The sequence below is a fragment of the Erpetoichthys calabaricus genome, chromosome 4, assembly GCF_900747795.2.
Source record: "Erpetoichthys calabaricus chromosome 4, fErpCal1.3, whole genome shotgun sequence".
NCBI lineage: Eukaryota > Metazoa > Chordata > Cladistia > Polypteriformes > Polypteridae > Erpetoichthys > Erpetoichthys calabaricus.
The window spans coordinates 136,049,995-136,063,572 of record NC_041397.2 but is presented as its reverse complement, the minus strand read 5'-3'; the positions used below and the strand labels follow the sequence as shown (position 1 = coordinate 136,063,572).

Genomic DNA, 13,578 nt, shown 5'->3' with positions numbered 1-13,578 from the left:
AAATGTCACTTATGTCACCACTTAATCTCCATTTTCTTAAACTGAAACCATTCTACTCCTTTAATCTTTGCTTGTAGCTCAAACCTCCCAGTCCTGGAATTAAGACTTGTCAGGCTTCTCTAGTGTCTTTTTTGTAATGTGAAGGTCAAAGCTGTACACAAAACTCCAGAAGAGGTTTCAGTATTATGCTATAAAGCCTAAGTATAATCTCCTTGTACTTGTACTCTACACATCCTGCTATGTAACCTAACATTCTGTTAGGCTGGGGATATGCTTAATGCTACGCGACACATGCGCTTAAGGACACTGCTGCTATGCAAGCAGTGTACCACCTATACTTGCACGTGTGCAACTCTTTCAGGGCTGATGTTGACTTTTGTTGGAATTCAGGGGTAGAGGACGGTAATCAGCTGTAAACTGCGACAAAACTCGTCCTTACTTTTTAATTCGACTCTCTTTGCTTAAAGGAAAGTTACAAAGCTTTGTTGATTTGAACTCGATTCCCTGCGCATGCATGAGTAGTGAAGAGCAAACATCCTCTGAAATGGCATCAACATCTGGAAAGACTAAAGCAAATGTGCAGAGCAAAATACATATTATCGCTGAATCAGACTCTGAGTTTGATGCAAGTGATCTGGAGATGGATATCAAAAACGAAAGTGAGGTACCACCATCAGCCTATCGGTCCCCAGATGATCGTGGTGCTGAACATGTTCGAGTAGCTGATATGCTTACGGCAGTGTTCACCTAGGATGACCATAAATTTTGATGACAAGAAGTACAAACCATATTGCATCACACTGTGACTGCCACTGTTGTCGCCCACCTGCTATGCCAAGACAGACAGGTAGACGGCCCGCCATGCATTCCTCCTGGCCATCAAGCCACCCCTGCGCAGTCACTGCTACCAGAGCACATAGCAACAGATGTTTTATGTTGATTTATGTGTGAAACCAATGCATTGTGTGCTTTTCAGAAAACTGAGTTTTTTGGAAAAAATATTCAGCCCTCAAAGAGTTAAGTAAATGTGGAGGATTCCACCAGGAGGCAGTGTAAGAAATCATCAAGGTGAGAAAACTGGAAAGCTGTGTTGTGAGTTGAGGGAAGAAAGATGTTAAAGATAACAATTCTTCACATTCTGATGCTGTTGCAAAGGTGGAAAAAAAAAGACAGCAACACAGAAGATAGTATGTGAGACCTTTAGGCCAGAGTTATACTTCACACGACGCAACGTATGCTGCAGCTGGACGCTCCTGCTACGCAAGCGTTGAAGTGTCTATACTTGCGCGCATACTTTATGTAAATCTGGAGGAATCAGCCAGGTGGCAGTGCGAGATATTATCACGGTGAGAACATGTTCCGCTTCTCTGTGTTGTGAATTGCCTAGAACATCCATTAAATTCCGAAGACACCTTACCGCAATATCTCTGAAAAGGATGTTTATTGATTAAATCCAGGGATGTGTCCATTCCAGCAAGCATTGGGCACGAGTGAGAAATAATCCCTGGAAGATGCCTCGGCTCATCACAAGGTGAATACAAGCACACACATACATTAGCGTCATTTTAGAGGCACCAAATTCACAAATCTGCATATCTTTGGAAGGAAACTGGAGCACACTGAGGAAACCCAGCAGGAAAACGTGTAAACTCCAGGCAGGGAATACCAGCGACATGACTCCCTGCAAGACAACAGCGCTAACGCTCCACCACTGTGTCACCCCATGTGTGTAATTATAATAAAAATAATTCTTTGCATTTATATAGCGCTTTTCCCACTACTCAAAGCGCTCAGCAATTGCAGGTTAAGGGCCTTGCTGAAGGGCCCAACAGAGCAGAGTCCCTTTTGGCATTTACAGGATTCAAACCGGCAATCTTCCGATTGCCAGTGCAGATCCCTAGCCTCAGAGCCACCACTCAGTCCTATTAACATTATTCATTATTTAAACGAAATTACCGATTTATCTGTAAAATGTAATATACATACTTTAATGCTTTTCATCATGAAAGTGATATCAAGTATAAATCTAAGGATTCTAAATGTGCAGAGAGTTGGAATATCATACATTTAATGTGCGCGGAGTGACGATGTATTGCTGGCGATTCGCTGCTGTCAGGAGCAGAGGAAGCCCTAGAAAAAAAGAAGGCACAGTATGTGAAAAATTTTAAAACGTATCGTGTCATTATGATTGGGAATATGCGACGCTCGAGTATAAAAGCACCACGAATACATCTGTATGTCAGCATTTTGCTTCACCACATTGAACCATTTATCAAATATCGAAGCACGCAAATCCATTCTCGTAGGATCCGCAAAGCGGCTTTCTGTCACATGTAGATAGTAAACAGAGACTCTGACGTCACATTCCAACTTTTAGCCCCCCACTTTTTGCTGATACTGCAACTCGCGCACGCGTCACGTTAATTTCTGAGGACCTGCTCAGAGGATGCATCAAATGAACGCTCAGAGCGCGTGGCGGCCATGATGCTAGCGCGTATGCATTCTGAGCGTGAAGTATAAATGAGCCCTTAAATGTATTGTGTCATTACAATGGGGAATATGCAACACTTGTATTTCCTATGCTTTTGAGCCTTTTGTGGCATTTTTTTCAATTTCAAATGAACTTTATAAATATCCTTAGTTGCCCTTTTATCTACAAGCCAGGGGCTGATGGCTATCCTCCTTCTTTTATGGCTTTGTGTTAGAATTGTGGGCATTTTGTTGTTTTGCCAGCTTCCTACTTTTGGGGCCCATTTTTGAAGCCAACAGGTAGTCTTTGGGGCCTGGCTGAGTTTAAGTGAGCCTCCTCTGGGCAGGTTAGTCAAGATGCCGACCTACTTCCCAGTCTTTGTTTAGAGTCCTCACACCCATTCTTTGAGAATACTCCATATCTTGTCATATGTACATCAGAGCTGTGAGCGGGTTTGTTATTTTTTAATCTCATTACTCCTCAATACTCCTATCTGCTACTGTTATTTTAAAGAGGAATTCTATTTTTAATGAAAAACAAATCTACTGTACTTTGCAACAGTGTCAACTCAGTATTGAACAATCTGCACAAAGCCTTAACCAGCCACAAAACTAGTTCAGCACAATTCCTTATATTTGCTTGCTTAATGCTACTTATAGCAGGAAATACACCTCTCAAAAACACAGTTTGGTTAAGGCCAGGGCTCTTTTAACACAGTTCAGACAGACCAGCTACTTTAAATCTTAATCTAAAACCAGTTGAAGTCCACTCCAAATGTTGTCTCCCCTGTCTTTTCAATTGCAAAATACTGATCAGTTTTGATTTCTTTTTGCATGTTTGATAATGTTAGTGTGCCTAAGTACTGAAGATCAAATCATAGCCCATCTGATTGAAAGTGTAGCTAAAAGAAATAGCTGATGAGGAAGAAGATGGGAATTGGATTTGAAAGGCAGTTAAGGCAGCTGACTGCATGTCTACAGTGATGCTGCCCATAAACACTTTACTTTCTTTAACTTGAAACAATTTATTTATTCATTCAATATCAAAACTCCTTTTTTTAATTACAGGACTACAGGACATTGGCACAACGTAGAGTTGAAAAGTAATCCAGGTATAGACGCAAACAATTTTCTGTCATCATTCAGCAGCAGATACCAAAGAGAGAAGAAAGATAGTGATTGTATACGTTGGGACTGAGGACAAAACATAGCTGTGGTGACAGTCTGAGGGAATTGTATTCAAAATATATAAATCAACAGTTGACAGTCAATCATATACTGCTTAATTTCCAAACAATTCCATGCTATTGTATTTCCAGAAAACAATTTGAGGAGAACATAAACGAGATTGGGATGGCCGCTAGGAAGACCAAAAGATGCCCCAGGGTTTCAAACTTTTTTTGAAAGCATGTCAGCAGTTGATTTATATATTTTGAATACAATCACTTCCCTGTTCAAGAATTGCTTTGTTATTTTTCATGTTTTGCATTAATATCGAATAAAGTTCATCTTCTCTCTTTGGTATGTGATGTAATGTGGTTTTGTTTGTTTGAGAAAGAAATGGTGGCTGATATGGCTGGTTATCATTCAGCAGCAGCATTCAGCATTTTATTTCCTTGTCTTCCTCTGAGTATCTTCTCTTGGGGTACGTAAGTGGATACCTGCCTGTGCTTTTTACAATACCCTTGTGCTCCCATTATTTTTACTCATGTGAAGAAAACACAAAGAGGTGGCTAATGTTCTGCCAGCAGAAAAGTAGGTGCCAGGACAAAAGGACAAAAGAGAAAAGGATCAGCAGATGTGCAAAAACTAAGCACAATAGCATTAGTCAAAAGAACAATGACCAAAACCAAAATATTAGCCAAAACTGAAGATGAGCCTAGCAAAAATGACAGGTAACTTACAAAAACAACCGGATATCTCTTTAGTGCATATCCACAATCCTGAAAGCCACAAGACATGCAGCAAAGGCTTTTAAAGCATTGTGTATATGACCTCCAGAACCATGCCCCCAGCAAAGGACCGTCACATCACGACAACGGTGCCATAGAATAGTAGTAATCATGAAGAACAAACTGCTGCATAACATTAATAAAATTTGATCCTCTTTAAACTTAAAACCAGAAAGAAACTTTCTTCAATGTATCTATTTTCCTTTCGTGTCCCAAAGGTATGTGTGTTAGGTTATGAAACAGCTGTAAAATGGCCTAAAGATGTTTACATACTATACACATGAGAAAGCTGCAAGCATGGCCACATAGAACTCCTGCTCCCAAAAAAAATGCAAAAAACAAAAAATGAGCAAGTTTAGAAAATTAAGTTTAAAAGTCACCTTAATGGGGAGATCTTAATTACTCTGAAATATATACCACAACAACAGGAGTTAATAAACATAATCTGGCATTGTTTCTTAGGATAGTATGTGAAAACTCTAACAGGAGTAAGTGCCTGCAGATTTAATTTTAATAAGGCATTGTTTAGCTAAAATGAGGAGATCCAAAAGAAATGAGATGGTACAAATGTTTAGCAATGGGGACACTTGAGGTGCAATGGACTAGATTTAAAGGTATACTTCAAAGCATGGTGGATAAGAAAATAGGAAAATTTGAAGCAACATAAATGTAAAATAACTTTTTGGTTATGGCAGCAAAAGAACTGTTAAGGAGGAGGTGTGTGTATTAGGAACAGTTAGGGAGGAATAAATTACACAGAAAAACCGTACCAAATGCTCACAATATTTTTATATTTTTTTATCTTTTCACTTATGAATAGGTCAGAAACCCATTAATGGAACACTAAGTAATTTGGAAATTGCTAAAAAAGAAGGCTTACTTACTGTTGATTAAAAAGGCCAAAATTCAATTTCAATTCAAATTATTTTTGTATATCACTCTTCACTGAGAGTAGGATCAAGAAATTTGTGCGAAGTTTACAGGTGAAAAACCAGCTACAAATTTACAATTTACATATTACACAAACATAACACAGACTACTTTAAAATAAAGCAATTACAAACTGATTCACATTAAAGGATTTTAACAATATATTTCCATTAATATTATTAAATATATATGGCTAGTTGACAATAAAAGAAATTAAATTCCTTTCTGAGGCTTAAATAACAAACTGACAGTGATCATATACACACACTAGGAAACACGTGGACCTCAAATAAATCTGGTTTACATAGAGCAAGCTGAATACTTCCATTTTGGCCACACATTCTTTTGCTTTCAGCATGAACAAGTACTACCCCGCAATGAGCTTCATCATCTATCTAACTTTGGAAAGTAGTGCTCCTCAACAAAGTAATGATGTAAGGGTGGAAAGGCAAAATCTGCTTATGGGTGGAAGTTGTAAGCATTTGACGATTTTCCCATTTGTGACCATACTTCTCTTTGCTGCCATTATTCTTGCATTCTGTACTGTGGAGAAAGTCTGGCATTGGTCATATATCAGCCAGCTTCTCCATGGCTCTATATTCAGGCATATTTTGTGTCATTGAAGCTCCTCCTGTGTTTGGAACTTTGTGTCGCCACTGAAGCTATTTGTAAGGCCATCAGGATGTGTAGCATGAAAAGGAGCTCGGGTTCAGTTTGTGCAGGCATTTGTCTGTGTTTGTCACATGTACATTCTGTTCCCTGTATTTGACACAAATGTCAAAGTAGCTTCGTCTTCATATGAGCAGCCTCAGCAATGTACTTCATGCTCAGCAGATGTCACTGCTGTTTTTTCCTTTCTGCCACGTGACCCTCTTCAGCAGTTAGCCATGAGATTGACGTAACTCAAGGTTAACTTTGAGGAGGGTCAACATTTTTTCCTTCATCAGTGCAGATCACATCATAAGCTTTCGATTAAGAACAAGATCAAGGTTCTAGCCCCTTGCAAGTAATTGCATGACAGACAGACATAAACCTTAACATTTTATATACTGTATATCTATTTATATATTTCACACTGGCTTGGTGACAAATATTTCAATGACAGCATATGCACCATTTGCAGTATTAGAACCTTGTATGGCCTATATAAACTTACGAGGCGAGACACAAAAATAACCGGATTTGTAAAAAAATATATATTCATTGATGAATTACAGCATTCTAAACATTGTCACCTTCTATATACCCCCCTCCCAATCTCTACATCACTCCATACATATCTTCCATTGACTGAAATAGTGCTGGAAGTCTTCTTGCTTGAGGCGCTTCAACAGGCTTGCCGTTTCTGTCTTCACTTTATCCATTGAAGAAAAATGTGTTTCCTTCAGGTCACATTTTCGGGAACAAGTAAAAATCACAGGGAGCTAAATCGGGCGAATAGGGAAGATGATCAAAGACAGGAATGTTTTTGTCAGTCAAAAACTGCTTTATGGAAAAACAATCTGATTCACCGTTTTGATGTTTTCATCCGTCCAGGACGAGCATGAACGACCTGGGAGTTGAACGTCTTCCACATTTTCTTGTCCTTCCTTGAAACGTATGTGGCACTCAAAAACTTATGTGCGAGATAAATTTTTATCACCATATACTGTTTTTATCATTTCATAAGTTTCTGTGGCCATTTTATTCGATTTTGTGAGAAATTTGATGTTGATTCACTGTTCAATTTTTTCCCTCCGACATTATAGCAGCAACTCGTGTAGCAATTGTTGTGCAAATACTGACTGGGCTATTCACAGGATATACCTAGCAGGTCGGCGGATTTTAGGAGGGGATATAGTTCTATGATTCACATTCGGCCGACCTCCAGACGGTTTTCCAGGAAAGCCCCAAGCCCAGTCCGGTTATTTTTGTGTCTCACCTCGTATATAGTATGTATACAGTGATCAGCTACAACATTAAAACCACCTGCCAAATATTGTGTGGATTCCCCTCATGCCACCAAAACAGCTGACACATCAAGGTTTGGACTCCACAAGACCTCTGATGGTGTCCGGTGGTATCTGGTACCAAGATGTTAGCAGTAGATTTTTGAAGTCCTGCAAGTTGCAAAGTGGAGCCTCCAAGAAATGGACTTGTTTTTTCAATGCATTTCATAGCTCAATCAGACTGAGATCTGTGGAATTAGGAGGCCAAGTCAAGACCTTGAGCTCTTCGTTATGTCCCTCAAACCATTCCTAAACAATTTTTGCATTGTGGCAGAGAGCATTGTCCTACTGAAACAGGTCACTGCAATCAAGTAATACCATTGCTATGAAGGGTTGAACGTGGTCTGCAACAATCTTTAGGCAGGTGGTACTTGTCAAAGTGACACCCACATGTATGTCAGGACACAAGGTTTGCCTGTAGAACATTGCCCAGAGCATCACATGCCTCTGTCAGTTTGTCTTGCATTCTGCTGCCATCTATTCCCCAGGTTCCCCCCATCTAGCCCCAGTGCACACACACTCGGCTAGCCACATGATCTAAAAGAAAACATTATTCAGGCCAGGGCACTGTCTTGCATTGTTCCATGGTCCTGTTCTCGTGCTCATATGCCATTGTAGGCAGTTTTGGTGGTAGACAGAGTGTAAGCATGTTTGGTATAAGTATTTTGTGGCTACGCAGCCCCATACACAGAAAGCTGCAGCGTACTGTGTGTTCTGACATCTTTCTCTCATGGCCAGCATTGCATTCTTTAGCAATTTGTGCTACAGTAGATGTTTTGTGGGATAGGACCAGATGTGCTAGCCAGTTCACTAGTTCACTGGTTGTCCTTCCTTGGACCACTTTTGGTAGGTACTAAGACCTTCCATTTTGCAGATGATCTGATCCAGTCATCTAGCCATTACAATTTGGCCGTGTCAAAGTCACTTAGATCCCTACACTTGCCCATTTTTCCTTCTTCCAACTCATCACTTTAAACAGCTGACTGTTTACTTGCTACCTAATACTGTATATCCCACCCCTTGACAGGTATCAATGTTACAAGATAATTAATGTAATTCACTTAACTTTTCAGTAGTTTTAATACTGGGGCTAATCGGTGTATACAGCTACTTTTTAGGAGGGGTACCCTTAGCTGCCTGGGAAAAGCACAGACTAAATTCTAGAGCAAATTACAGTCTACAGTTTTTCCTCATATAAATGGGTAATCTAACCAAAATATGAAACAGATAGATTCAATGGCATGGATTTGCATACTGGACAAGCAAACACCTAAGCTATGAAAGAAGGTATTATTGTGGGAAGGTGTATAGGTAAGAGAGATGGGTTGAGGAAAGTTGTAGATACTTAACGGAGATAGATGGATAGATAGATAGATACTTGTGAGAATGTGGATGCATGCCAGTGCAGACAGTCGAACTTGGGGGGAAGGGACTTGACCTCTGTAGATAAGAAGGGAATGAGGAGTGTGCCGTGGGAGAGAGGCAAAAAACCCTAGAATGGCGTAATAGGGTCATTTTGGGTAATCAGTGTGTTTATGTTGATTTCGTACAGAGTTTTCCTCAATACCCTTTTTTATGAGCAGTTTCCTGAATAAAAGAAAGGAGTCTTTGTTGTAAATATTTTTTCTACTAGGAAGTTGATTGTTTATATTATTGATTGTTTCATTGTAATAAAGAACTCACTGTTTTGTACTTTACATTTTTTTGCCTGTTTCTCAGTCTGTAAGTAAACTACCTCTGTTACAAACTAGAAGATACCCAGGAGTAGTGCTGGGTGGTATAACGGTTCATACCAAAAAACGTTTTTTATTTTTTTTATGATAAGGATTTTTCTTATACCGCAACACCGGTTTAAATTGCCTAAACGACATTCGGAACGTGGCTCAGCGGGAAACTATTGAAGTGGGGACCTTTTTCACTGCTACACCGCTAAACACAGATTTGTTGCACAGGGGCTCTTTTTCACTGCTACTCCACTAAATAGGTAGTGGTAGTGTAGGTATTGCGCTGTGAAAATGGACAGAGAACATTCCGAAACTGAAGCTGACGATAAAGTTGAACATAATGACACAAAAGAACTTTTGCTGAAAAAAAGGAATAACGTCCGTTTCCTGGAGATACTTTGGTTTTAAAAGGTCGGATGTGGACCATTATGTTCAAATGTGTAAATACTGTTTCTATAGTACTGGATAATACTGCAAGCCAAGTTGTACTTGTTTTACTTGTTTTCAATACAGTGTAATTTACCTGGGTACTGTATAATAGTGTGATAACATGTTGACTTTATTCTCGACATTTCTACTTTAATCTCGACGCTTATGACGAGAATAAAGTCGACATGTTGACTTTATTCTCGAAATTTGTCATTAAAGTAGAACATCGTAAACTAAACTTCATCATAAAATGAATATTTAATTTAGTAGATTTTCTCAAACCCCGTCATAAGTTATATAGCACATTAAATGCTTTGTGTTAAGTGTTTCCCGAGCTTCTTAAACTGACTTCCTCTTGTACTAAGAGGAGGCACCAGCAGCAATCGCCACACAGAATACATTCACTTCATGATATTCCTGCTCTCTGAACATTTAGAATGCTAAGATAAATACTTGATATAATTTTCATGATGAAATGCATTAAAGCATGCATTAATCATGTGGGGGCACGGCGGCGTGGAGGTTGCACTGCTGCCTCACAGCAAGGGTGTCTCGGATGTACCCTGCCTTGCATTTGCATGTTTTTCTGGTGGGTTTACTCGGCGTGCTTCAGTTTCCTTTCAAAGTCATGTAGGATGTGGGGTTTTGTTATGCTATATTGACCCTGCTAGTGTATGTTTTGCTCGTATTCACCCTGCGATGTGCTGGCGACTCGTTCAGGGATGGGCGCAACCCTGAATGGATGGCATAATTAAACATGTATAACGAAGATATTTTTAAAGTTCTGAACACTCCGTGTGCTAAGTTTATAACTAGTTTTAATTTCACAAAGATGTTTATTGTGTGGTGATTGGTTCTGTGGAGAAAGAAAAAGGAAGGATAGGAATTGGGGTTTTGGTACGTCAGATAGAGACAGCACGCGTGCAATAAAGAAAGCCCGCTCAGAAGAACATGCATTGAATTCTGTGTTCGTGTCTCCGACCACCAGATCACAAACCCAACATTTACACAATATTTAAGTTAAACCTGTGTGATACCCATTCATTCATCCAGTTTTTTGGAGCCTCATCACACCTGCCATAAAGTTTTCTACACTGAACATACACCTGGGGACCCCTTACTGCGAGGGAGCAGCACTACCATCTCACTACCGTGCATGTTTAATACCTGCTTTAATGCATTTCATCATGAAAATGATATCAAGTATTTATCTTAGCATTCTAAATTTTCAGAAAACAAGAATATAATGAAGTGAATGGATTCTGTGTGGTGATCGCTATCTCCTCAGTGCGGAGGAAGTCAATTTAAGAAGCATAGTGATTAACAACTGGGTCGGGGAACACTTAACACAAAGCATTTAATGTACTACATTAACTTATGACGGGGTTTGACAAAATCTAGTAAATTAAACATTGATTTTAGGAAAAAGTTTAGTTTACGACATTCTACTTTAATTATGAAGTAAACTATGGGAATAAAGTGGAAATGTCGACTTTAATCTCGACATAAACGGCGAGAATAAAGTGGAAATGTCGACTTTATTCTCGACATATAGTTTGTTTTTTTCTTCCCTGTGTCCGTATTTTTTTTTCTTCACCATGTCCCTAATATGATTCCGTAGGGCTATACCACAAATAGCATTATAAATGCAAGTTGCAGTCCGTATTAATGCAGTTTGCCTAAATGATGGTTTAGTTGGTAAAGATGTCATCACCAAGTTGCACTTGTTTTATTTTATTTGGTGAATACTGTGTAATGCATCTGGGCTTGAAGTAATAGTGCAACTATCAGTAATAATACTATTATTTATTTTATTGTTATTATTTATTAGTTTAAATATTATGCAATTTAATGATGGTGAAGTTGTTTAAAAAGTCACTTTAACGTGTCAGTGGACAGAGATTGTTAACATTAACAGAAAGTGTAGTTGGTTTACAAAAAATATTTACTATTTATTCCTTTTCTAAGACATGTTCAGTGCAATACAACTTTTGACAAGCACTTCTGGATATTTTACTAAGTCTAAATGCCTCTTTGGATGGTTGAAAATATGTTGTCAAAATTATAGTTTAAGTTTTTGCAAAATTTTTTCAATAAAAAGGTTCTATATTTTGACTGCATCTGTCATGCAACGTGATTCCTTCTCTTCATTAGTGCCACCCCCTTGAAAACTATCACTTTATGGGGCCATGCAAACCTGTATTAATACTTGTGTGCACATTAAAATGTTTTTTTTTTGTACAATGTACAGTGCTCTTGACAGTGGAATAGGTTATTCTTAGCCAGTAATTGCAGTGGAAAATGTGGTTAACATCCACTCATGCATGGGGAAAAAAATACCGTTGAATACCGTGAAACCGGGATAATTTTGAAAAATACCGTGATATAGAATTTTGGTCATACCGCCCACCCCTACCCAGGAGGCTGAAAGTCATGGTGGAGTGTGAGCAAGCATAGGGTATCTTGTGCCCTGATAAAAAATTACATTGGTAACTCATCTTCTGGGTAACTTGAATGTTGGGGAGTATGCATTAAGAATTGTTTTTTGAGGTATGTCAAAAAGTGGTGCAGGCCTCGCCACCAATTCAGGAAGGCTAGCCCCAAACTCAAGTCAAAAATGTGGCTAAAAATTTTAAATAATAAGTTTACAAAATGTCCAGAATGGAGGACAGGGAAACTATTAAACTCTGTTTTAACAAAAAAATAATTACAGATTGTATTGAAGAATTCATAAAAAAGAACAAATAGAACCAAGGCAGGTGAAAACAGAGTAAAATAGGTTTTGCCTAAATATTGCAAGATTGCCTAAAATATTAGGGCCATAGCATACACCAGTTAACACAGAAAAAATGTTTTAACCATGAGAATTTCACAAAACATTCTACAGAAAAAATGGAACATATTTTTAATTCAGAAAAATCTTACCTTCCAATAATGATTTATCATCCCAAAGCATATATGCACGACTGCATAAAACTGTAATCACTAAGCTTTCAAATGAATCAATCACCTTGAAGTTATATTTGTTATTATGTCTTTGAAAGTAACTGACAAAGACCATCCTGCATGTTGCATTGCTTATATTAACACAGGGTGCTCAAGAGTGGTACTGGAAGGCTGCAGGTTAATTTTCCAACCAAATTGCATGATTAAAAGACAATCCTTGCTGATTATAAAATTTGTTATCTAATTTTATGGCTTGTTAGTGTTTTCATTCAGCCACTCAGATCATTTTTATAATCTTCAATTTTTCTTTCTGAGGAGATCATTCAAATGATTTATGGCCTGGAACAGATTAGTTGTCAATTTGTTTTCTTTTATTATAGGACCAGATTAGATAGTGAACTGCTCATTGCTTTGTCATTTGCATCTCATTGATAATTGGTAGTTGGTTAAGAAAACAAGAAGCAATTAAAAACAGAGAATCCAGCTGTTTATGACTAAATTAAGCAATTACAAGTTGTCATTCTTAACAAGCAAGTTAACTAAAGTACAAAAATTGTCTCTTGAGCAATACTAGATTCAGTAGCAATAACTGACTTCTAATTAAGAAAATGAGTTGAAACAAAAATTTAGTGACATGACCAAATTAGAACTGCACTTACACCTTCTCAGTTCCTAGCACTGACTCAGCCCGACCAAGTGAGCTACGTGGCTTCGTGTACAATGTGTTGCTAGGCACCATGCACATGTAGAAAGGATTCCCTTGTTCAGTTAATTAGATTCTTCATTTCTGTTTTTTTGCAGGTAACATACTAAATGCTTTTTTGAAAATGATAACCACTTTGTCTTTTCCAGATGACCAAAAGGTTGGTTTTTACATGAATTAACAATCATAAACAATGAGCTGTGATGTCTTACTCTGGCAAATAATGAAAGAGTGAATAAGTGTGACTACAACAGCTGACTCTCTCTCTGCCACAGCTCTACCACTCAAAAGCTTTTCATTAACAAAATCAGCATAAAAGTAAATGGGAAATGTTTAACAATTTTTTATGAATTGACACTACAAGCTTAACAAAATAGCCTGGCTTTCTTTGCTTGGTATGCTCAAACGCTGTCCTGTCAAAAACTGTCTTACATTTG

At 38.3% G+C, this 13,578-nt stretch overlaps 1 protein-coding gene across 3 annotated transcripts in view; it reads right to left on the bottom strand.

Moving 5' to 3' along the window:
• The window catches only part of cdkl5 (cyclin-dependent kinase-like 5), a 520,592-nt gene that overhangs the window by 126,426 nt on the left and 380,588 nt on the right, over window positions 1-13,578 (bottom strand). The window lies entirely within an intron of this gene.